Source organism: Dendropsophus ebraccatus, chromosome 2 (assembly GCF_027789765.1).
Source record: "Dendropsophus ebraccatus isolate aDenEbr1 chromosome 2, aDenEbr1.pat, whole genome shotgun sequence".
NCBI lineage: Eukaryota > Metazoa > Chordata > Amphibia > Anura > Hylidae > Dendropsophus > Dendropsophus ebraccatus.
The window spans coordinates 88,251,508-88,278,783 of NC_091455.1; the positions used below are offsets into that span (position 1 = coordinate 88,251,508).

Genomic DNA, 27,276 nt, shown 5'->3' on the forward strand with positions numbered 1-27,276 from the left:
CTTTAATGTCACCAGTATAAATTGGTACTATAGTATTACCTATTATGGCATTTCTACCCAGAAGTAACTTGAAGAATGAAATGTATTCTACCATCTGCCTGTTCTGTTCCTAATGTTGTCACACACATGTAAAGTGCTCCAAAGCAAAAGAAAAGGCTAACAATAAATATTTATTTTAATTTGAATGCTATTTAGAGTATGATACCACAAGCCTCAGGCCATCAGAGGTGGCGGCTTCTATTCTCTTCTCACAGAGACAGGCCAAGGTTATTCTATCTCCTTCCTCCTCCACTAGTATGATCTGCCTGAGAATGCTAGGAGTTTCACTAGACTGATTGTCTACACACAGCCAACTTTTTTTTCACTGGGGTTTGAGCCAAGGTTCTTTCGTGATCCTCCCACAGTTTAGTCAGTTAGTTGACCCGTGAGAAAATTGCAAGCTATAACCTGACTGTGCACTGCTGCATGGCAGTTCATGGTAAAATCATAGAAGCCGCGCTTTATTTCATATATAATCTAACTGAAATAGTTAGGTTTTCTGTATTCCCAGATAATACGCTTCATTCTTCCATTGGCTTTGTGTATCTTTCTCACCCTCACAATACTGAAATGTGTAAAAATAAATCTTTTTTTCAGTTCACAGTGAAAAATATATCTCTGAAATAAATCCAGTTTAAAGCCAAAAGACCTTAGGGCGGAATTCCTGTGTAAAAATAGTAAACTGTTATAAAGATGAATTAATGTGTAACCACCCACATACAAATGGATATACTGTACATGGGAATATTAGGCAAATACCATGTAACTGACAATGCAGTTTTTATATTTATTATAGAAGTCATCATTTAGATATTAGGAGGCATTGTAATTTATTTTACCAGACTGAACCCTTTACAATACAGACGCTAAACAGTGCCCTAATAAAGATGGCTAAACAGGTGAATTTGGCCTCTTCCCGTGCCTAATTTATTAAGGAGCGGGAAGCGTAAACCAGGCAAAAACCTACATTGCCTTCACAGCTGGTGTAGATTTTTGCATGATGCCTTCACCAGTGCAGGGCCGGCCAGCTGTACTAAGGAAGCCTCTTAGTAAATCCGGTCAGGGGAAAGTCGGCACGGTTTTATTTAAGACTGGTGTACTCCTGTGCCAGTCTTGATAAACGTCCCCTAATATGTCCATAGGAACACACAGGACAGGATAAAAGGGATTGAGCTGCAAGTGGTCTACAGCTGTTTTGAACTACCATGCTGTATTGTTCCAATGTATTTAAAGGGAACCAATCAGCACAATTGTGCTGATATGGTTCCCAGCAGTGCAGTATAGATCTACTGTGCAGCTTGCGGAACATACCAGCTGCGGCTGCAACAGTAACTTTATAAAGGTGAAAAAGAAGTTTTATTATGCCGCATGTGGCTTAGAGAGAGACGGCAACTAGTCATCTGGGAGGGGAGCCACCCATGACTAGTCACAGCTCTCTGCCTGTCAGTGCACAGTCCAGGGATAATTGACAGGCAGAGAGGCCACTAACTGGTTTGCAGCATTGCGGAATACAATGAAGCTGTACTAGCAAAATCTATGTATCAAAGAACGAATAAAATAAATGTGTTGACAGGTTAAGAAAAAGTATACACATAAAATTGTGAGGAAATTTAATTATTTAGTATATTGATTACAATGACTTAGATAGAGAACTTTCTTTAACCCTTAGGCGACCCTGGACGTACCTGTACATCCAGGGCCGCCTCACCGATCTCAGAGCGGAGCCCTGGACCGCGGGTATAACAGTAATCGGATGCAGCTGTCAAAGTTGACAGCTGCATCCGATTACCAAATGCAGCCGTTCCCTGGTGTCTAGTGGGGAGGATCGCTCCTCCGGGACAGTCCACACATCTTACCCATTCCGGGGTCAGCGCTGTAATGGCGCTGATCCCGACTCGGCATTCGATTGCTTTCGGCTGCAGCAGCCGGAAGCAATCGATGTGCCTATCTCATTGATCTGTGCTGCATATCTATGCAGCACAGATCTGAATGAGAGATCAGTGCTCTTATACTAGAAGTCCCCAGGGGGGCTTCTAGTATAAGTGTAAAAGTAAAAATAAAAGTGTTATTATAAGAAAAAGCCCCCTCCCCTAATAAAAGTCAGAATCACCCACCTTTTCCCATGTTATAAATAAAAATAAACAAATAAATAAACAAACATGTTTGCTATCGCCGTGTGCGTAATCGCCCAAACTATTAATTAATCCCATTCCTGATCTCCCACGGTAAATGGCGTAAGCACCAAAAAATCCCAAAGTGCAAAATTGCGCATTTGAGCTCGCATCAAATCCAGAAAAATTGTAATAAAAAGCGATCAAAAAGTCGCATATGCGCAATCAAGGTACCGATAGAAAGAACACATCATGACACAAAAAATGACACCTCACACAGCCCCATAGACCAAAGGATAAAAGCGCTATAAGCCTGGGAATGAAGCGATTTTTAGGAACATATAAATATATGTTAATAATGGTTTGAATTTTTTACAGGCCATCAGATAATATAAAAGTTATACATGTTATTTATCATTGTAATTGTAACGACTTGAGGAACATATATAACAAGTCAGTTTTACCCCAGGGCGAACGGCGTAAAAACTAATACCCCCCAAATAAAAGAAATGCGTTTTTTTTTTTCAATTTCAATTCACCACACTTTTAATTTTTTTCTGGTTTCGCAGTGTACTTTATAAAAAAAATTCAGCCTGTCATTGCAAAGTACAATTAGTGGCGCAAAAAATAAGGGCTCATGTGGGTTTCTAGGTGAAAAAATACAAGTGCTATGGCCTTTTAAGCACAAGGAGGGAAAAACGAAAACGCAAAAATTGAAATTGGCCCGGTCCTCTAAGGGTTAAAGGAAAAATGTAAATAAATCATTGAACTGATCAACCCAGATTTAATAAGGCATGAGAAGGGCTTGGACTAGCAGATGGTCACAATCTAGCTTTAATAGCTATAACCTGAACTCAAGGATAGGTGAGCAAAGTATCAGAGGTCTTGGTAATTACTATTCATGTAGTATTGAGTTTGATAACTAGTCAATACCAAACCAGTGGTCATATGCTGTACTTCTTTTTTTAGGGTGCGTTCCCACGTACAAGATCTCCAGCAGATTTGAAGTTGCAGATTCAAAACAAATCAAATCTGGGCCATCAAATCTGCTGTGGATCTGCTGCAGATCCTGTACGTGTGAACGCACCACGAATATGCATATTTCTGTCAGTCTTTTGGGAGTATTTTTACAACCAAAATCAGGAGTGGAACTGGTGGCAAAATTACTGTATAATAGAAATATATGCCCAGTTTCCATGTTTTCAACCCACTCCTGATTATGGTTGAAAAAATACTGATCAAAATATTGATGGAAATACTATGTGCGAACACAGCCTTAAAAGGATACTCCAGCAAAAATCTTTTTCCCAGTAATTGAAACACATTACAAAGTTATATAACTTTGTAATATGCTTCAATCACCTATCTGCCCCTCTTCCCTATCTACTCCCCCCCCTCAACCCACCACCAGGAAGTGAAGTAAACTGATTCTTACCTAATGACTGTTGACCCCAGGCTTTTCTGTGGCAGCCATTTTGTGACAGTGACATCATTAAGTGGGAGGCTGGTCTAAGCCCTGTTAAGCCAGCCTCCCTTTGTCAGATGACTCAGTTTGCTCAGCTCTGATTGGCTGAGAAAGCTGTAAGTCATCTAACAGTTCTACAGAGTCAGTTAGACATCACAGGAGACAAAGAGCATCATGGGAAAGCCCAAACCAGGAAGTGAAGAAAAAATGAAGACACCAACTGGAGCTTCAGTTCAGTTTTTTTAATCAGCACCAGAGTTGTCCTTTAAACTGACTGCATTTCAGAAGAACTTAAAGGGGTATTCCAGGAAAAATCAATAATTTAGCAATGGAAAGGGTTAACCAAGGTTAACCCTTTCCTAATATACTTACCTGTCCGTTTTTGGCCCCCCACGGAGATCTCCCGTCCGGTCACGTGATGGTCCAAGCTGTGACTCGCGGATCCTCTTCTTCCGGTTCGGTGACGTCACCACCCGGCCGGCGACTGACTCTTTCTTATTAGCAGCAGAGCACTGAACCCTGACTGACTTGTAGTGTGTAGCCAATCGGGGTTTAGTGCTCCTGCTGTACGAAGTTAGCCGGGTTCTGATCCCCCGGCCCCCTCCTTCTCTATCATTACAGCGATCCCCCCGGCCCCCTCCCTGTGCTATAAGCCCGATCCTCCTGGCCTTCTCCTTCCTATGTAATCTGTCCTGATCAAAGATAGCTCACCCGCATCCCCCAGTGTGCTGCGGCGCCGGCCCCCATATCGGCACTTATTGTAAGCAGCTGTTCTCAGCTGACAGGTGCTGTGTGTGTGTGAGGCAGGAGAGAGTTCATGCTTGCGCTGTGTACGGAGCAAGCATGAACTCTCTCCTGCCTCATACACACACACAGCGCCTGTCAGCTGAGAACAGCTGCTTACAATAAGTGCCGATACGGGGGCCGGCGCCGCAGCACACTGGGGGATGCGGGTGAGCTATCTTTGATCAGGACAGATTACATAGGAAGGAGAAGGCCAGGAGGATCGGGCTTATAGCACAGGGAGGGGGCCGGGGGGATCGCTGTAATGATAGAGAAGGAGGGGGCCGGGGGGATCAGAACCCGGCTAACTTCGTACAGCAGGAGCACTAAACCCCGATTGGCTACACACTACAAGTCAGTCAGGGTTCAGTGCTCTGCTGCTAATAAGAAAGAGTCAGTCGCCGGCCGGGTGGTGACGTCACCGAACCGGAAGAAGAGGATCCGCGAGTCACAGCTTGGACCATCACGTGACCGGACGGGAGATCTCCTTGGGGGGCCAAAAACGGACAGGTAAGTATATTAGGAAAGGGTTAACCTTGGTTAACCCTTTCCATTGCTAAATTATTGATTTTCCCTGGAATACCCCTTTAAGCATATGGCCAACTATAATGCAACCACAATGCTCCCAAACACGGTATAACCATATTGTGTGTTTTCACCCTTCTAGTTTAACCCTTTAGGCTGGGTTCACACTATGTATATTTGAGGCTGTATTTGTGAGGCTGTATAGCAACCAAAACCAGGAGTGGATTGAAAACACAGAAAGGCTCTGTTCACATAATGTTGTAATTGAGTGGATGGCCATCATTTAATGGCAAATATTTGCTGTTATTTTAAAACAACGGCTGTGGTATTGAAATAATGGCTGTTATTTACTGTTATATGGCGGCCATCCACTCAATTTCAACATTGTGTGAACAGATCCTTTCTGTGTTTTCAATCCACTCCTGGTTTTGGTTGCTATGAGGACCTGACATGAGGACCAAATACAGCCTCAAATATACATAGTGTGAACCCAGCCCCAAAGCGTACCTGTCAATATACCCGCTGCAGGATCAGTGGTGAATTTCTCTCATAATCTTGAAGGTCAGGTATTCATGCCAACGAACCATGCTGTGCATGCTGTGCAACGAAAAATGCGTGCATTGGCTTAGATTAAAGGTTGCATCCATTTTTGTCACTGAGTGGTTGGTTGTCATAGATACACAAGCTTCCAGATTATGACAGAAATTCACAGCTCATCCAGCAGTGGGTGTAGTGACAATTTACCTGTCACTACACTACTAAAGAGGTACTCCGGGCTCGGGTTACTTTTATTGTATGGCTGGGGAAGGGGTGTATATAGAGGCCGCCAGTCACTTACCTCCCCGGTTCCAGCGTTAGGTCCCGGATCGCACTGCCCCGTTCTCCCGTCCTGCTGCCGCTTCTTGGTCTGAGCTGTGACTTGAGACGTGATGTCTCAAGGCAGCTAAGCCATTCAGCGGTCGTAGCCCCATCCCGGAGTACCCCTTTAAGGTGCCTTCACACATAGCAGATTTCACACTGCGAATTCGCAGTGAAATCCGCTGTGGATCCAGTGCCATTCATCCCTATGAGAGTACATACTCGCTGCGGGATTGACATCCCTCTGTGAGTTTTGGAGTTAACCCTCCGCTGCCCGCAGCCTGACGGCTAGAGCATACATTACCTGCTTGGTGCCGCGGCTGCATGTGAGGCTCCCAGCTTTGGTCCCACTCAGCCAATCAGTGCATGGCAGCACTGACTGGCTGAGCGGGACCGGAGCCGGGAGCCTCACATGCATGGGCTGTGGGGCTGCGGGCGGCAGGGGGTTAACTCCCATACTCACAGTGGGATGTCAATCTTGCTGTGAGTATGTGCTCTCATAGGGATGAATGGTACTGGATCTGCAGTGGATTTCGCTGCCAATTTGCAGGGTGAAATCCGCTGCAGATCCTTTAGTGTGAAGGCACCCTTAAGGACAGTGGATTTTAGCCTTAAGGACTAGGCACATTTTCAATTTGTGTTTAATTTTTTTACTTGTAGCTTTTTAAGAGATATATAGATATATTTATTTATTCTTCCATGTACAGGGCCATGTAAGGGCTTGTTTTTTTGTGTTTTTTTTTTCAGCAACAACTGTACTTTGTAATGATTCCTTTCAACCTATCAAAAAAAAAACTGTATGATATAAAAACCTGAAAATATTATTTATGGAGCTAAATTGAAAAGAAACTAACTTTCAGAGTGTACAAGCTTACACCATGCACTTTGTGACTGATGTTATATTTATTCTGAATACCCACTGTTACTGACTGATGGGGACCCCCATGTGTGACTGTTTTTTTTTTTTCAAATCAACTGGTGTCAGAAAGTTATATAGATTTTTAATTTACTTTTATTAAAAAATCTTAAGTCTTTCCATACTTATCAGCTACTGTATGTCCTGCACAGTGGTGTTTTCTTTTTAGCCTGACACAGTGCTCAGGAACTGTCCAGAGCAGGAGAGGTTTTTTTATGGGAACTTGCTGCTGCTCTAGACAGTTCCTGTCTCGGACAGAGATGTCAGCAGAGAGCACTTTGTCAGACTGAAAAGAAAACATTTCCCACGGGACATCCAGCAGCTGATTCGTACGGAAAGACTTGAGATTTTTAAATAGAAGTAAATTATTAATCTATATAAGTTTCTGAAACCAGTTGATCTGAAAGAAAGATATTTTCGCTGGATAACCCCTTTAATGACAGATGGCAACATATTCGATGCTGCCAGTCACTGGTGGTGGGACCCAACAGCTATTAGTCTTCACCCTCTATGAAGTGAGCTCTGCACCTGTGCTTGTTTTATAGCTACATAACAAATAATGACATACAGGTACAACATGGGTCGTCAAGTCCCACATGGCTATGCCGCACCCGTAAGGCATGGGTTGCCTGGGGGTTAAAGTTCTACAGGAAGCAATGTCTTTTTAGGGTACAAACCCACTTGACGTATTTGCTGCGTGAATCAGTCTCAAAAATAAGCAGGCAAAACGCAGGTTGGCTTTATACAATTGTTCTGCGTTAAAATATGCAATTGCGTATTTTTGAAGCGTGAAGCTTGTTGTTAGCAAAGCATCAGTTGTTAACAACCTGTGCGAAAAACGCATGTAGCTTCACGCTTCAAAAATACGCAATTGCGTATTTTAACGCAGAACAATTGTATAAAGCCAACCTGCGTTTTGCCTGCTTATTTTTAAGACTGATTCACGCAGCAAATACGTCAAGTGGGTTTGTACCCTTACAGTTTGACACGGTGCTCTCTGCTGCCACCTCTCTCCATGACAGAAACTGTCCAAAGCAGAGTAGGATTTCTATGGGGATTTGCTACTATTTTGGACAGTTCCTGTTTCAGACAGAGTTGGCAGCAGAGAGCACCACATCAGACTGGAAAGAAAATTCCATGAATTAATTATTCGAACAAACATTTTTAAAAGTAACGGCATAATTTGAAAATTAATCATAGTCTCATATGAAAAAAAAACATGTGCTCGTCTCATAAAGACAAAGGAATGGTTTAATTTGCAGTTACTATTTTATAATAATTAGAAAAGTAACTAAATAATGAAATGGAAATTCAAACCAAATTGTAGCTGAGTTCAAGCTCACTATAAATAGAGCTGAGCGTAATTAATCACACGTGTTACCAAACAAAAACCTGCTTGTCCTCAGCAACACTCCAATGCTGGGAATAGAATAATTGTGCTGGAGCCCGCAGCAACCAATTACATTATTGCCTATGGTCACTTTTACACGTAAGATGAATCACAGCAGAAGACTTTGCACAATGATCTTGAGTGTCTGTGAATAACTAAAGAATTGTCTGACAAAGAGAAATTTTGAGTCCCTTTTGCGCATCTGTTCATTCTGGACCTACAAATACAGACAGAAGGAAAACCAATTCATTTCTATGGCCCCATATACACATTCATATGTTTTACAGGTCTATGATCTGTGCTGCAAAGAAATACTGGTGTGTCATAATATGGCCAGCTTTTGGTTAACCCTTTCAAGCAAAAGTCAGTAAATTTACTGACCTGCTTCAGATGCTCACTGTTTACACAAACAGAGACCAGGAGCTGCAACTAAACTTTCAGCTGATAGCTGAGAGTTTAGTGTAACTGCCACTGGACCCTTAAAGGGGGTCCAGCATCGGCAATTGCCGGCATTGGTGGATCAGTAACGGTAAATGGTGTTGTAAAAAACACATAGGATTACATTGGAATCTCTGGAAAGAAAATGCTAATTTTAACTTTTCACTCTTACTTTGCAGCTATTCCTGTGAAATACCCAAAGGGTTAAATAACTGAATTAATGTAAATTTAAATACTTTAAAGAGTGAATATTTCAAAATGGGTTGAATTGTGGGGGGTTTTAGTATACAGGCCTCTAAAATATACTCCAAAACTGAACTGGTGCCGAAAGAATTTCTGACATTTTGAAAATTGCTACTAAACATTTACGGCCTCTAACATCCCAAATAAGTAAAAGCATGTTCACCAAATGCTTTTAAAATGAAGTAGACATGTTATAGATATGAATTAATAAATAATGAATGTAGTATTACTATTTTCCTTATTGGCAAAGACTTTCAAATGTAGAGAAATGCGCTTTCTTTTACATTTTTAACAACATTTTGTAGTTATTCACAAAAACATTCTAAAGCTATCAACTCAAATTTACCACTAACCTAAAGTAGAATATGTAACAAAAAAACAATCTTGGAATCAGAAGGATTGGTAAAAGTATTCCTAAGTTATTGATGAATAAAGTGACACAGGTCATATTCATAAAATTTGCCTTGGTCCTGAAAGGGTTAATAAAGGGGTCCATGCAACCGCGCACAGGTTGCAAATGGTTGGAGCGGTGCATTCGTAGTCCTGTACAGAACTAAGCATGTGTAAATGTGACCTTAGACCATTCCAGAGGAGCAAATATCTTAAGACCCTTTTAACACTTGGAATACTAAGGCCCTCTTCCCACAGTCTATTTAAATGCAGTATGGAGCCTGTGTGGAGCTGATATCTACTGCTATATGGTTAATGTATGAGGTGATACTGGTCTATGTAGGGTGGATTTTATTCAGTTACAGTCCTTGAATAGCAGCCGCACAAGACTGACAGAGCAGACAATGTAAAGTACGGCTTCAAAAGGACTTTACATGGTTGGCTATGTTTGATTGAAATGCGGGCACACCCAGATGTGCCCATATCCAAATTAAAAAGAAATCAAGTTCATCCGGCCAGTACTGCCATGATGAACTTCATTGACCGTTCTGTAATACGGCCGTGTCACAGAATGGCTGGTGTCATACTGTGTGTGAACCCGGCCTTAAGGTGGTTCCACATATGGGACCTGCATTTTTGGTCATAAAATACAGCTTGTAATGTTTTCTGGAAGTCAATAGGGAAAAATAAAGACACTACAAGCTATTCTAGTAGAGTTCCCACATTCTGTGAAACAATGTATAGGAGTCTTTACCCCGCATGGTGTGATGTATAAATATCCCTGGGAGCGGGGACAGTGTTCATGGCACTGTAATGACACAGCCGCGCATCTGGTGTATTTTTAATGAATAAAGGTTACATTTTATGTTTGCACTTTTCCTTAATCAAAATGGCCCAGATTTATTAATCTGTCGGAGACAAAAATCAGACACTTTTTTTTGTGTCAGACAGATAGCAATCAAGTACAGCGCATCTTTCAGTTCTGCGAATAGTTGCTATTAGTGTTGAGCAGACTTGCTGACCTGTTTGGGTTCCCAAAGCTGGATGCTTAGCCTTTGACTCCCGGCAGCTTGGGAAGTTGGATGCCGCTCCTCTAGAGTGGCATCCAATGTCTCTAGCCGCCAGGGGTTAAATGCCAAGTGTTCGGGTTCAGAGAACATTGCCACACCCCAACATACCAGCAAGTCTGCTCGACACTAGTTGCTATCTGTCTGAGACAAAAATGTGTCCGATTTTTGTCTCAGACAGATTAATAAATCTGGGTTGATAAATCTTATAGTTTTCATTGATGCCAATATCAAGCTGGTTCCACTGCTTGTGATTGTAACCTTTAATATTTGAATAGCATCAGTTTTAGACCGTGTTCCCACTTTGGGAACATAGCAGCGGCCATCTCATTATAATCAATTACAATCATCATTATTAGCTTCTGTCAATATGATGAGATGGTTGCCTTTCCCGGCTATGTTCTTGAAGTGGGAACATAGCCTTACAATTTATGTCATATTGGTGCCAAAACACAGCCGTATAATGCAATATACTTGCATAATAATTTGCATAATTTGGCAGTGTTTTGGCTACGAAATTACAGCTGTCCAAAAAGGTGACCATAAAACTGCCAAGAAAAGACATTGTGGGAACATAGCCGAGAAATACATTGTCGGAACATAGCCAAGAAAGACGTTGTGCAAACATAGCCAAGAAAGACATTGTGGGAACATAGCCAAGAAAGACATTGTGGGAACATAGCCAAGAAAGGCATTGTGGGAACATAGCCAAGAAAGACATTGTGGGAACATAGCCGAGAAAGACATTGTAGTAACATAGCCAAGAAAGACGTTGTGGGAACATGGCCAAGAAAGACGTTGTGGGAACATAGCCGAGAAGTACGTTGTGGGAACATAGCCAAGAAATACGTTTTGGGAACATTGCCAAGAAAGACGTTGTGGGAACATAGCCAAGAAAGACATTGTGGGAACATAGCCAAGAAAGGCATTGTGGGAACATAGCCAAGAAAGACATTGTGGGAACATAGCCGAGAAAGACATTGTAGTAACATAGCCAAGAAAGACGTTGTGGGAACATGGCCAAGAAAGACGTTGTGGGAACATAGCCGAGAAGTACGTTGTGGGAACATAGCCAAGAAATACGTTTTGGGAACATTGCCAAGAAAGACGTTGTGGGAACATAGCCAAGAAAGACATTGTGGGGACTTAGCCTAGAAAGACGTTGTGGAAACATAGCCAAGAAAGACGTTGTGGGAACATAGCCTTAATGTCTTTTACCTGGAACCCATAAAATCCAGGGAAGCAAATGTTAAAAAAATATTAATAAATAAATAAATTGGGATAACATTTTTATAATGTAGCTGATCACCAAACTAATATACATTATTCAATTTTCTTGAACCACAAAATGACAAATTGTATGTGACATTCCCAAGCCTTAAGGGGAAAAATATACTGCAGTTCACAAACTACTGATTTCACACATTACAGGAAAATGTGGTAGATCAAAGCACATAAGGATTAAAGTGCAAATAAGCAAGTCAAGGAGTGGTTGATGAAAACATACAAATGAACAATGAAAATCTTTGTCCAAAGAAACGGACCTTATGAAGTGAGCAACAGCTCAGCATGGTACATAGGCAATAAGCAAGGGAATCAAACATAAAGACTAAATACTTAGCTAAAACAGATTAAATGTTCCTTTTTAATTGACAAAAACATGTTTAACATATAACACTGACCGAATACATGACTAGAGCACAGGGAGAGAATGTCAATTGTTATTTTAGTTTTACCGTATCAAAGGGTGCAGCTGTTGTGACGAAAAGTTGTGATCAGTGCTTGGCAATGTTTAGAAGTCCCACAAAAAATGAATGGAGCACTGGCTGTAGACATTCGGTGTGCTCCATTTATTCGGGTTGCAATTTTCATGATCAGTGGGGTCCCAGCAGTCAGACCCCCATCAGTCAGTGTGTGGTGCTCTATTGTGTGGATGGGGCATAAATTAAAGAGATGGGAATACCCATTTGAATTTGGGACCTCAGGAGGAAGGTGACCGGCGCATTCATGTCAGTACGTGTGAGATACCTAGATGCCATCATCCTCTCCAGCAGCCACAGCCCGCACAGCTCTGGGAGTCGGGTCGTGATGTCACCATGTTATCCAGGAAGTGAAGCCTTGATGCAATAGTAAGTGCAGGGATAAAAGAACTTTATGTGCAGTTCCCGTAATAAGTGTATATTGTGATTTGTATAACTTTTGGGGGGGCAATACATTACTTTGATAAGAATTTTCACCGGACTTCTTCTTTAACTTGAAGAGATGTTGCTTTTAAGTACACTGTATTGGGTTACCTACTGTTTGTAAAGCTTTTAATTTATTGTTGTTCTATCCCAAATAGTTAATTATTACCATTTTAGTTTGCTACTTCAACAATTTGACTAGAAGGCCTGAGCTACATGGCATAGTTTGCTGTGCCATGTAGCATACTGTACACAATACTGTATAATGTCACTTCCAATAGAAACACAACTGATGTGAAGTGAAAGCTGCACTCCATAGGGTCAAGGAAACCGGCTGATAATTAAATAACAAAAACATCCAAAATATTTTCTATCACTAAGACTCTATTCATGCTGGCATTATTTGCCTTACGTCAGGTGTGCACGTATTGTAGTGGCAAGAATAGTGTAGTCTGCGGTGAAATTTTAAAATTATAAATACTAGACCTCATTATAAATCTATGGGATCTATCAAAATCAGTATCCACTCCAAAACTCTGGATAGAAGCCATGATGCTAGTCTGAACAGAGCCTTATCTTAACCTTTGATATGGCAGCAATAAAATCAGGCCTTACTACCTGTTTAAAAAATATAAACAGTTTTAAGAGTGTTAAAATAATATATTATATTTCTAATAATATGGAAGAAGCTCAGTTTCCTATATTTTTAGTGTAAAACTTCAAAATATCCAGAATTTCAGCAATTGCTTGCTGTCTGGGCCTAAGACAGTTGATGAAGAATAATAGTTCTTCATAAAGGCTATTCAGATGGTTTCTCTGGTAGACTGCAGCTATCACCAGTGTAGGTTTTATTTCCTTTAATATTTAATACATATTTTATGAAACGCACAGAGATATGAAGTATTGCGCCATGTTAACCGTAGTGTTTACAAACAAGCGACACGCAGACTTCTCTACTTACTGTGGTTCAGTAGCTTTCTCCTGCAAGGATAACGGTGTGAAACATCTTGTTCTCTTTTAGCTCCGGTGATTCAGAAGAGTCCCCCTCCCGTTGTATCTTGAACGTTGCAGCCAAGTCTACAATACACAAACATTTCACTTAATCGTTATCAAATGCTTTATAATCGCATTGTTTAATTAAATCCATCTATTTGCTCATCCCCCGCCCGTCTTTTGCTTAGCTAATGGCAAGCAGGCAGTTATCTACTATAAATACCTTTACGTAGTCATAAAATAAACATGTTTTCAGCAATGCTCAGTGGCTCATAATGTACAGTATATATGAGAAAATCTATTAACTGCAGCAGAGTTGTTGGAAATGATATGCAATAGAACAAATGTAGCCTGCAGCTTTACCTGAGCCCTCTGGAACGTTATAAAAGATTTGTGTCTACTCGGTAATAAATTATACTTTCCCAGTATCTGCCCTGCAAGAATTAAAATGTCAGAGGGGATAACTAAAGCAGTGGAATGTAAAGACACCTATGTTTTAAACCTAGGGCTAGTTACTTTATCACTTTTTTCATGAGGCAGTCAAATCAGATTACTTTTAAACAGAGGTAATTTCTACATTTTTCCCTATATAAATGCAAAAGACATCTTGTGTTTTCGTCATTGCTAAGGAGCTGAGATGCAAATATTATCAAGTCATATCTAAGGTCATTCAATCAATGGTACTGTTGATTTAAAAAGGTTATCTGGGATTTTAAATGGTAGTATAGATTTAGAAAATAAAATTGCTGCTCTCTTCCCGAAACAGTGTTTCACCCATCAATGGTTTGTCATTGGTATTGCAGCTCAGTTCAATTAAACTGATTAGTGTTGAGCTACAATATTACATACAACATGAGGTACATGAGGTTAGAAGAAAGCAGAAATATTTCACTTTAAGGCTATGTTCACACAACGTAAGAGACCGTCCGGGTCACGGAATGGCCGGTCTATGAAAAGATCATCCCGGCCGTTACTGCCGGATGATCTTTAGCCCCGCAGAGTTCTGATGCAGATGCATTCCTGCACGCCCGCATCAGAGCTCTCCTCTGCATGCTATGGAGCGAGCGTCCGGATCCGCTTGCTCCACAATGTGCACTGACATGGCACTGTCATGTCAGTTGTTTGCAGCGCCGCGAGAGATCCTGGCTGGAGCGTATACTATCTGTATACGCTCTGGCCAGGATCCCATAGAAGACTAAGCAACGTATTTCTTCGTAAAAAGTACGGCCGTTGTTGCTGATTGCAACAACGGCCGTATTTTTATGAAAAGATACGTTGTGTGACCATAGCCTAAGGCTATAAAAGTTTTCATTTGAAATTTGCCCACCATTTGGCTTGTACTCATAGAGAGATAGGGTAGGTCTGTCAGACGGACAGGCTTTCAGCTCTCTTGGTGCTAGAGATAACAGTGGTAAGGGAAGGCGGAAAGGAGTGTTGCACACCAGCTCATATTGCAGACAGAACCTTTGGAGGGCAGTTCACACAGGCTGGATATAGAGAGGAGTGCACACAAAAGGCAGTTTGAATGGGAAAACATATATTGCTGTGTAGAAGTATATAGAGAAAAGAGAGCTTACACTATAGAGGCTGTAGAAGCAAAAGTAAGCAAACTGACAGACCTCATTTTAAAAAATTATAAACGGACAAGAAAAAAAGGTTGTGTGAACATAGCCCTATACTGTAACTTGACCCACTATCACATCCCAAAAAGTGATACACCCCACTGCCAATATACCAATGCCTGGATATTTATTTAAACAGGCCAGTGGTGCAGCAGGTGTAGTGTAGTGAACCTAGCGTCAGGAACTCTATCGGCGAATGCCTTATTAGTATAGGCAGCATATCAGTAGCAATTTTGCAAGGTAAGTCAATGCAACTATGTAAGTACAATCAAAGAAACAAAGATACACGCAAGATTAGCTACTAAACACCCAGCTTTACTCTGGCTACTTTTACATTGTTACATTCAATGCCAGAATGTGGCAAAATGCTGTTACAGATGGAACACTAGCACCATCTAAATAGGAAGGATGCATCCACTGAGTTTTAGATGGATCAATAATTGGCAGTAAACAGCCGCCCAAACTATTGCTGGATCATTGTGCAGCCGTTCACTTTCATCATTATCAGCAGCACATCTCCTGTTTACACTGTTAGCTGTGCTGCCAGCTAACCATGATTTTAAGGCCTGTAGAAATATGTCATCTGCCAATGAATGAATATGCTTGTTCGTCACTATAACTTTTACATGGGCCAATAATAGGCTTTTTTTCCCTTGATAATCCCCCCTATGTAAAAGGCTCTTAGCAATGCCAATCTCAGTATCGTGCTTTGGAACATGTTACTTATATATTAGCAATAGGAAACAAACATTGGACATAAGTCATTTCATTTGTTTATTTGATTCAGTTAGTTTCAATAGCTAGAAAGACTGACATGTCAGAAAACAAGATATCTAGAAACCCTCTTTAAAAGACAGAGGCATGCTTAACATCAGAGTTTCTTTGATACAACTCACACTGCAGGAATAAAAGTGTTGTCATCCAATTCTGCTTCCACCAGAGATTGAATTCACAACTTCAATGTTCATGTAAGATCCAAACAGAATCTGCTTAGCTGATAACCCATGCAACAGGCTCTACAAAGACAATGCATATTTTAATACACATATACAATTCAATCCGGTAGCTTTACATGATCAATATCTAAATCCCTTTCATTCTGCTATTTTTCATTTGCACCATGAACTTCAGACCTGTTGTGATTGGCAGTGTCTGCATGCAAAAATAACTTGCTCATAGAAAGCAAAGAAGAGAATTCAGAAAATAATTCAGTGTGTTTTACAATTGATGAGAACACTGCAGCAGACATGCAGACTTTGATTCTCTTCTATCATTTATCTTAGTACCCCAGATCGTAATAAAGGAAATAAAGATGCATTAGCTCAAACAATTTTTAGACCATTTCCGTCACTAAATGGACTGGGAATCAAGAAGTGGAATAGAGAAAATCATAGAAAACATGCTTCTTGTTGACACCAAATTGCTGTAAGTGGCGGAAAAGATAAGAACATTTTGAGCCTACAGGCAGGAGGATTGTGTCACTTCCTTGTAAGTGTGGGAGGTATTCATGTATTGATCTGCCAGCGTATCTCAATGCTGAGTTATACTGTGTACAAGAAGAGATAGATATGAAAGGCTATACTGCATGCTGGGATGACGATTATTCTGTCAATTTCACTTTTATCTTTAACTCTGCTAGGTGAGAGATAGACTTCCTGGAGGTTATATAATTATATAAAAGGTAATCACAAACATTTCCATTACATTTGAAGTCCATCTGTACTGAAACAGCAGTGACCTTTACCGCAGTGGGAGGAATAGTCTACTAATATTTTTATTACTGCATTTCAGAAAAAAACTTTTCCTTTTATCGTGACATACAAAACAGTTCTTGTAGCCTTTACATTTATGGTGCATATTGTGATAGAGAGCTCAGCCAGCATGCAAGAAGACAATGGAGCAGAGAAGTCTGTTTATTAGGAAACCGAGCTACAAATTCATGTATGTGTTACGAATAGCATTGAGCGAGCATACTCTATGGAGCACCTCATGCTGCTCAGGTAAAGGTGGACATACTGTACACCTTCAATAACTGATACTTATATCTCCCGCCTCCACAGACACCTAGAAATCTAGAACATTTTTTCCTTCTAATTTTTGTATGTTTTATCATTAAAAGGCTGTTTAAATGAAATCTACAAAAATTAGAACCAAAAAAGTAATAGGTTTCTACAAGACACATTAGAACTACAACTACATGTCAACAATTACCTGCATACCACCATAATTCTAATGTGTCTTGCAGAAACTTGTTGCATTTTTTTCATTCTAGATTTTGTATATTTTGTCCCTTAAAGGGATGTGTAAACGAAATATACAATACGTTTCTGCGAGATACATTATGTCCTTTAAATCTCCCTGATTTATTTTTAAGACCATTTTATGACCACTTTTGTAGAATGTCTATGGACCTTATATTAAGAATATCATTTTCCAGAACTAGACACAGTATTTCAGGTACGATCTCAATACAGCTCCATACAGGTGGGCAGCAATTTCCCTCCTACTAGTGAAATTTGTTTTCCCTATCGCCTTGCTGCACTGGAGACTCATTTTGAGCAAGAAACTACCTCTCAATCCTTCTCTTCTGAAGTCCTTGCTATTATAGAACTGCCAATATGATATGATTATGATATATATATATATATATATATATATATATATATTTATTTATTTATTTGTGATGAATGATGCTACAGAAAGAACAAGCAGGGAATAAATCTGGCAGGTGCTGCAACCTCACTAATTATGTAATAATCTGCAGTGAAATTAGATATTCTGCACAGCTTAGGGCAGGAAACTGGCAGGAGTGCTGTTAAAGGGGAGTGGGCAGGTTGGGAAGGCTGTGATTGCCAGCTGAGGGAAAGCAAAGCATTCTGGAAATTGTGGTACTGAAACTGTCCAACCAGATAACATAGCCATAAAATACAGAACTAAGACCCCCAAAACAGATGTATTTTTGGTGGTTTTAGAATTGGGACAGACAGGTAAGCAATGCTATATGCTTCTGCTGCATATTAATTCTTTTACCTGATGTCAGAGTACTCCTTCAATAGCCATATTATTTTACAGTTAAAACAGAGGTTTACCAACAAAACTGTTTGGCAATAAGCAATGCAAACTAAACAGCAAGTTGCGTGAAATAAGCGTATGGAATGTAAAAGTTAAATCTAATCAGTAATATTATTTCAGTAATATCCTAGAGGCAACAAAAAGTTAAAGTGTTTTCAACAATAAGTATCTTTTCCTGAATTTGCACAGCAAGGATAATCTTCTCTATGCATACATGTTTGATGGGCACTTTCTCAATGCCGTTCTGTCCTCACATTGTTTACATTCAGTTGAAGAAACAGTGCAAATTCTTTGAAGAAGAGCAAACAGCTATTTCTAAATCTGCTATTTCCAGACAGTTGTATATGCTTGGGAATATACTGAATGACATGACATCAATTACACTTAGCACCGATGATGTCAGGAGTTGTGAAATGTCTCCAGGCAAACGGTGCGACTTAGTGAGATGAAGTAAATGTGCGAACGTGGTGTACAGTCCTCGCACGTAACTACAATTTCACAAATGCCAGAGATTGGTGAACGCTTAAGGAGTTTAGACAGAGGGGATCTTCAGCATTGCAAATTCAATGTGGCTCCTATATAAGCACACAACATGATCTAATGTGGTGTTATGTCCATAGTTAAGGTGCTAGTTTATTTCAAAGGCCATTAAAGAAAAACAGCAACACTGTTAAAAAAAATATTCCTAAAAAAAAGGAGGGGGGGCTCATTAAGTTATAGTTTCTCTTCAGCATGCATAATGTACTGTTAGTTCCTGGCACAGAGGGTATCATAACTACATTTCATTCTATCCAAACCACATTAGTATGAGGAAAGTTACACCTCACCAAGGTATCATCCTAGTATTTTTTGCATTGTGTCATGTTTATGTAATAACTGGAAAAGAAAGACGTACGTACAGTATTAGCCACAATAGTGATGCTGAAGACATGATGCTAGATTTATCTCAGCTATAAAGATATTAACAAGGGTAATGAACAGTCTTAGTAAAGTTAAAAAACAGATCAATGTAATGTTCATACGCATTTTTGGGCCAGCCAGGTCTGAAACCAACACACAAAAAAGCCATGGAAAGATCTGCACCTTTTCCTCAGTTTTAGACATACTCCTGGTTTCTGTAAAAATGCTGACCAAAACAAAAACACTGTGTGATCCCCATCTCAGGCCCGTATTTCCAGCCTAACTTTCATCCCTTTTTGACTGGGGCTATTTTCCCACACCATTTTTTCAGCCTTCTATTGGTTTTGGTGTATATTTTTTCAACTGGTTATGGCTCAAAAATGTCCCAACATAGCTATATATATACAGGGCTGGCCTTAGGATAGATGGCGCCCTGTGCGGAATTTGCTTTGGCGCCCCCCCATCCCCCCCCCCCCACACACACACACAGTATAATGTCTCATTTAGCGTGCCACATACAGCATAATGCCCTCAAAGTGCCCTCACACAGTATCAAGTGCCCCAACACATACATAGTTATACTATAACATTGTTGCCAATAAATATTACAGCCATACATTGATTACAGTCGCCTCCATACTGTTACTAAACAAAACAGAAATACATAACCAATGATACCACTACATAATACCGCCACACCATGACAACTATCACTAAAGACCCTATAAGAGAGTGCAGTTAGCACTGACAAAGTTGGACGGTGAAGAGGTTAGAATATAGTAGAAGAAAGACCAGACTACTTTGGAAAGAAGATTTTTTTTACTTATTTATTTAATAAAAGGGTTCTTAGGAAAGTTTTATTTCAATAAAGATCTTATTATATTATTGTTGTGTTTTTTTCTTACTTATTTATGGCTTAGCAATGGAAGCTGTCTAATAGACGGTATCCATTGCTAAACTGGGGCTTAGCGTTAGCCCATACAACGGCTAATACTAACCTCCCCACTTATTACCCCAGTACCTACCACAACCTGTAGTACTGGGAAGAGCCAGATACTATCAGGCCTGGAGCGCGAGAAAATTACGGTCCGGGACTGTATGACAGCAGACTGGTGTTATTAGACTGGCAATGGCCAAAACAAAGCGGTCCTTGCCACCCTGATAGTGTAAGGCTGCTGCTGCTGCTTGTTTTTTTCAGACTGATTATGGAAAATAGGGCGGATGCTATGCATTAGTCTAATAAATAAATAAAAAAGCTTGGGCTACCCCCTATTCTTCATAACCAGCCAGATTTAAAAAATACAAGCAGCAGCAGCCTGAGATTACCAGGATGACAAGGGCCATTTATTTGGTCTGTTTCCAGCTTCATAGCACCAGACTGCTGTTTATTGCTTTTATCTGGCTGGTTATGGAAAATAAAGGGAATTCCATGTATTAAATAAATAAATAATTTTAAAAAATGCGTGGGGTCCCCCTTATTTTTCCTAACCAGCCAGATAAAACACCAAGCAGCAGCAGCAGCAGCAGCCTGACACTATCAGGGTGGCAAAGGACATTTTGGCCATTGCCAGCCTGATAACACCAGCCTGCTGTCGCCCAGTCCAGGAGCGCCAATTTCTGACGCTCAAGGCTTTACGGTATCTGGCTCTTCCTGGTACCCCTGGTGGCGGTGGGTACCGGGGTAATAAGTGGGGGGTTAGTGTTAGCCATTCTAGTTAATACTAAGCCCTGGCTTAGTAATGGACGCCATCTATTAGACGGCTTCCACTACTAAGCCAAAAATAAGTAAGAAAAACCCCACAACAATTGTAATAAGATCTTTATTGAAATAGAACTCGCCCGAGACCCCTCGTTGACCCTTTTATTAAATAGATAAGTTAAAATCTGTTTCTGAAGTAGTCCAGTCTTCTTTCTTCTATCTGTAAAGTAAAATAAAAAAGTACATTACTCAGAGAGCCAATAACAGCCCTGGCATTTATTGTATGTCACTACCCCTAACAGTGACATAGAATAAATCCTGCAGCCTCCCAACCCTCAGGATGTTAGTGATTTGATTGTGGGGGTCTGCTGGAGGGGTGGGGAGGCTGTAGGATTTAGTGTATGTCACTATTAGGAGGTCCCAACAGAGGCCTTAACCTCCATAGGCCTCTGTTGGGACCCCCTAAGAGGGACATACACTAAATCCTACAGCCTCCCCACCCCTCCAGCAGACCCCCACACAATCAAATCACAAAGGAGCACAACCCCCACCCCACCCGGACTCACCAGCACGCGCCCAGGATGGCAAAAAAGGCACCGCCACCTTTAAGGACTTGCAGAGCCGTTGCCTGTTGACGTCATGCACGCGGTGACGTCGGCGCGCAGGAAAGGGCAAGGGATGTGAGCAGGGCGGCCCCTGGGGATGCGCATAGGCAGAAGAGACAGCTGCACATCTAGCTGTAGAAATGTGTGCTGCTGTCTCTGTCTGCAGGAGCGCCGCCGCCGATACACTACAACAGGAGGGCTGCATGCTTCTCTTTGGTGTAATTGTCTGCAGAAGCGCCGTTAGAAAGGAGCAGGGTGTTGGGCAGCCAGCTGGGGGAGCGATCGGGGCGGACAGACATACACAGCACGAGCTGCACGACACTGTCACATAATGCATGCTGTGTATGTCTGTCCGCCCCGATCGCTCCCCCAGCTGGCTGCCCGACACCCTTCTCCTTTCTAACAGCGCTTCTGCAGACTATTACACCAAAGAGAAGCATGCAGTATGCAGAGCTGTCTCTCTCTGCCCGGGCGCTTCCACAGCTGATCGCCCTGCGCCCTCCTGCTGTAGTGTATCGGCGGCGGCCCTCCTGCAGACAGAGACAGCAGCACACATTTCTATAGCTAGATGTGCAGCTGTCTCTTCTGCCCGAGCGCCCCCCTGCCGGCCTTGAGTGATGCGCCCTGTGCAACCGCACAGGTCGCACACCCCAAAGGCCGGCCCTGTATATATATATATACTGTATATATATATTTAGGAAGTTATTTTATTGGGAATAACCTTTGATATGTCATCAAATAATTGCGATATGCGATTTGGGGGAGGGGGTGCAGGGGTTTACACTGCAAAGTGCTCCACTTCCTCGCCAGCTGATTGGGATTGCAGCTAGTCTCAGGGGTGAGATCAGGTGCAATCAGTAACTTTTGACATGTAGAAACATAACGTAGCATAAAGTAGAAACATAACGTAGAAACATAACGTAACATAAAATTAATAATAATAACATAATAGAAATGTCCAACAGCATCTGATCTGAGAGAATGTCTCTTGGGGTAGTAGAGTTGGGATGCAGGTCAGAGAGTCTAAAATCCACAGGGTCAAAACGCTGCCTTGGTATATGTTGCTTGAATAAATATCCACCACTGTTTCAGGACTGGATTCTGTCGGGCAAGTTCTTCTATAATGCCTAATGACGTGTCAAACTCCAAATGACAGTAATGTTTAAAGTGTCTTTGAAACAGCTCAAAAACTGCATCGCTATATTTAGGGGCAGGTGAATTGTAAGCTCCAGTCATCGGACACAATAACAGTGGAAGGATAGAGCTAAAAATACTATCAAACATTGAATGTATAACATGGACACTAAAATACTTATACACCACTGAGCCATAACATTAAAAAGACTCACCAAACATTTTGTAGATCCTATTCGTGTTGCTAAGACACCTGACTTGAATTCTTTAACCCATAGCTGCACCAGGACGTTATTGAACGTCCTCGTGCCGCTATGGGAGCTCAGAGGGGGGTCGCGCGGCGACCCCCCTCTGAACTGCCGCGATCCCGGGTGCCGCATGTAGCCCGGGCTCGCGGCTATTAGCGGGCACGGTCCGATCGCCGTGCCCGCTAATTAAGTACTTAGAAGCAGCTGTCAAAGTTGACAGCTGCTTCTAAATACTTCCTGATATGCATCCCTGGTGGTCTAGTGGGGGGATCCCACTGCGGCGCGATTGCGGGGGGGCGATCCCTGCATCCATACCGGGCCGGGGTCTGCTCCGTAATGGCGCTGATCCCGGCTCGGCATTCTATTGCTTTTGGCTGCAGCAGCCAAAAGTAATAGAACACCGATCTCATGGATTCATGCAGTATAACTATACTGCATGGATCTCTATGAGAGATCAGAGTGCATATACTAGAAGTCCCCCAGGGGGGCTTCTAGTATATGTGTAAAGTAAAAGAAAAAAGTATTTTTAATAACACAAAATCCCCTCCCCTAATAAAAGTCTGAATCACCCCCCTTTCCCCATTTTATAAATAAAAATAAATAAATTAATTAATAAACAAACATGTTTGCTATCGCCGCGTGCGTAATCGCCCGAACTATTAAGTAATCACATTCCTGATCTCACACGGTAAACGGCGGCAGCGCAAAAAAAATCCCAAAGTGCAAAATTGCGCATTTTTGGTCGCATCAAATCCAGAATAATTGTAATAAAAAGCGATCAAAAAGTCGTATATGTGCAATCAAGGTACCGATAGAAAGATCACATCATGGCGCAAAAAATGACACCTGACACAGCCCCATAGACCAAAGGATAAAAGCGCTATAAGCCTGGGAATGGAGCGATTTTAAGGAACGTATATTTTCTTTAAAAGGTTTTAATTTTTTACAAGCCATCAAATCAAATAAAAGTTATACATGTTACATATCGTTGTAATCGTAACAACTTAAGGAACATATATAACGAGTCAGTTTTACCCCAGGGCGAACATAGTAAAAACAACCCCCCCCCCCCCCCCCCCCCAAATAAAAAAAAAACATTTTTTTTTTCAATTTCACCACACATATAATTTTTTTCTGGTTTCCCGGCACATTTTAGGCAAAAATTACATCTGCCATAGCAAAGTACAATTAGTTGCGCAAAAAATAAGGGCTCATTTGGGTCTCTAGGTGGAAAAATGCAGGCGCTATGGCCTTATATACACGAGGAGGGAAAAACGAAAACGCAAAAATGAAAACTGGCTGTGTCCCCTAAGGGTTAAGATGTCAGGCGGCCAGGTAGTTCATGGATTAGACTTGTCTTTGTGCACATTTCCAAGATCCTTGATTTGACTGAGACATTTTTGTTAGGTTCTTTAAACAACTTTTGAACAATCTTTTCATTGTGGTAGGATAAAAAGGTAGATAGTATGTGTCAATGTAACATCCACATGAATGTCAGGACCAATGGCTTCCATTACACTGCTTCTCCATATAATCCTCTTTGGTGCCATTTCTTCTCCAGTTCAGTGATGTACATTCACCTGGTTGTCTTTGATATAAAATAAAACATAATTGATCAGATTAAAGCACCTTCTTTCATTGCTCTATGGTCTAGCTCTGATGCTTACATATTTATTGTAAGCCTTTTGGTGGTGGACAACAGTAAGCATGGGCACTAATGGATCTGTGCCTCCTAAGCACCATACACAGAAAGCTGGTGTGCTCTGTGTTCTTATACCTTTCTATCATTGTCAGCATTAACCATTTCAACAGTTTGTGTACAGCAGCTCTTCTGTGGGATTGGATCAGGCGGCTAGTCTTCACTCCTCTCACATATCAATCTTGACACCAATAACTTTGTTGCTGGTTTACTGTTTTCTACTTGAATTATAAATTATTTTTAGTAAGTCCTATAAAATAGAGCCCACTATTCCTACCTTTGAGGATGCTCAGACCCAGTTGTCCAGCCATGACAATTTGACCACAGGCACATGATACTCAATATTATGAAAATGATCTCATTGAATAATCCTGGTAAATATGCTATATTACATATATACAATGGTCTGTAATAATTAATCAGTCAATAAGTACATAACATGTTTATAAATTCATTGACAAAAATAGAAAAAAAACTTAAAGGTGAGCAGAACTAACACTGGAATCATTTATTCAGCTTTATTTTCTATTCCTAGCTATTACACTATGAAGCACTTTCCCCTTTTTCTGAGCAATTTAACAGAACTTTTCATAATTTTAACTGAAAGAGCTCTGTGGGGGGAGATCATTTCCTTTACCGCCCTCACTTGATCCCCAGCAGGATTGCTGCACTGTTGCTGTCTGAAAATATATGGAAAACCTTGATCAAACTGAAAAAAGAAACTTGCCTGTTTGCAAAATGCATTTTGCTACAAATCTGTATCATTTGTGACCTGCCAATGTTAATGTCTTGTCACCCAGCAAAGTATGCAACAAACTGTAATAACACTTGTGGCCTATATATTTAACAATAAATTTTCAGGAGAAGATGTGTCTGGCTACCAGCTAAACAATGAAGAGGGCTGGTTGGCCTATCAGTGGGACATGACGCTAAGCTAATCAAGGCTCTCCTGGCTTCTGACTTTGGACCATGCACGTTTTTATTCCTTTCCCTAATGAACGCAGCTAGTTGACTGCTCTCAACACACATCAATTCTCAAGGTTAATTTGTGGCTACAGTCGCAATCCTTGCCTCTGGCTGTCAAGCCTTGTGGTAGGCTCTGGTGAAGTTACAGACGTAGCCTTAGATCCTGCTATTGAGTATTGGTACCTTCTTTGAGTTCACATGACTATCATTCGATTTTTTCTACTTTGATTGCTTGCCATCTCTAGTTCTTTAACACCTTTCTTATACAATGGTAATTCCAGTAATGACAGTCTCTATTTTCTGCATTCTACAGTTATACCCATCTACTGTATGCGTTTTACCAACATTTTATTTTTATTTTTAAATTCAAACATTTTATGAACAACTGAACAAGAAAAAATGTATGGCTCTCAAACCTACGTAGAAAACAATAATGAAAATGAGGGGCTTGACTAGCCATGCTAGGAAGATGACGCAGATAGGGAAAGCTCTGCATCCGGCCATAGCTAAAAGAGAGCTAAGGCATAGCAGCTGCAAATGGTATTGGTGATGCTGATCCCAAACCCCTTTCTGATGAGCCTACCCAAGGACCATATTCACTGAAGCCCAGAACACAGGAGCAATGAAGAACCTGGGGCTCCATGTAGATTTGCCACCTCATAGATTTAAGCATCCCCATGACACCTGTATGCGGACACCACTTGGTCTCAGTAACACCTATGAGGAACACGGCAACAGAATCAGGTACAAGATGGAGCACCACCATTTTCCCCTCAAGGGCCCCAGCAATCTGTTTAGCAGTCTCCTTCATACAAATAGAAACAGCCACACTTGAGAAAGTGCAGCCAGAGTCCTGTAATTTAACCTGCCACCGCACACAACGGATAGAAGCCTTGCTCACATCTAAAGGAGCAGAAGCAAGGCACTCAGTTAACTCTTTCAGCACAGGGGTGGCCATACCAGGTGTCCCTTCATTTAACCCCTTGTGCTCCAGAACAACTAACAGCAACCTCTCGCTCATACCCATAGGCAAAGAATTAGGACATTCAGTTACCCCCTTTTTCAGAGGGGAGACCACAAAGACCAGCATCGCTTACCATGGAAAGAAATTCCAGTCAGCAGGACAGAGGTAAACCTTAAAACCACAGACCCCAGATTATGCAGAATCCTGGCCCGGCCCAGATACACTGCAGAGCCCGCATGCAAGCCCACAGAACAATAATCTTATCTTAAATGCACACCCTGAGCTGCAAGCACAATTGACATTTCTACCTTTCAAAAGATACATGCAGACCATGGCAACCCACCTAAAATGTGCATCGAAGCTAGAGAAAGGTCAATCAAATCAGATATTACTACTTTGCAAGCCAATGTTTATGATCTAGAAACCTTACAATGCAAAAATTCTTTGAAACCAAAGAATCTGAGGCCTAAGTCACTCAACAACAGCTATTTTATTCCTACATGGATGGAAACCCACAACAGGTACAATATAAGAATTAGAGGTCTTCTCAAAGCAACCCATAGCAGCCATCTACTTTACACTTTGACCGATATATTCAAGACATTGCTGGGTAAGTTGCCAGAGACTCATATAGAAATTGACAGGGCCCATAGTGCACTGCACCCACAAGATAGATACAGTTTGCTCTCATGATGTAATATGTAGAGATTACAGATAAGCGAACTGGGTTCGGGTCGATCCGAACCCAAACGTTCGGTATTTGATTAACTGGGGCTGCTGAACTTGGATAAAGCTCTAATGTTGTCTGGAAAACATGGATACAGCCAATGACTATATCCATGATTTCCACATAGCCTTAGGGCTTTATCCAAGTTCAGCAGCCACCGCTAATCAAATGCCGAAAGTTCGGGTTCAGATCGACTCAAGCATGCTCCAGGTTCGCTCATCTCTAGTAGAGTTCACTAG

The 27,276-nt window shown here is 41.2% G+C and overlaps 1 long non-coding RNA gene across 2 annotated transcripts in view; it reads right to left on the bottom strand.

The window, feature by feature from the left end:
* Positions 1 to 27,276, bottom strand: part of LOC138784553 (uncharacterized) — a 277,446-nt gene that overhangs the window by 52,298 nt on the left and 197,872 nt on the right. The window contains exons 4-5 of one of the 2 annotated variants that reach the window (XR_011361874.1): positions 15,920 to 16,039; positions 13,370 to 13,485 (exon numbers count right to left, since the gene is read on the bottom strand). This is a non-coding gene — a long non-coding RNA (uncharacterized lncRNA). The remainder of the gene's footprint in view (positions 1 to 13,369; positions 13,486 to 15,919; positions 16,040 to 27,276) is intronic. The other variant, XR_011361875.1, reaches the window with a different exon arrangement.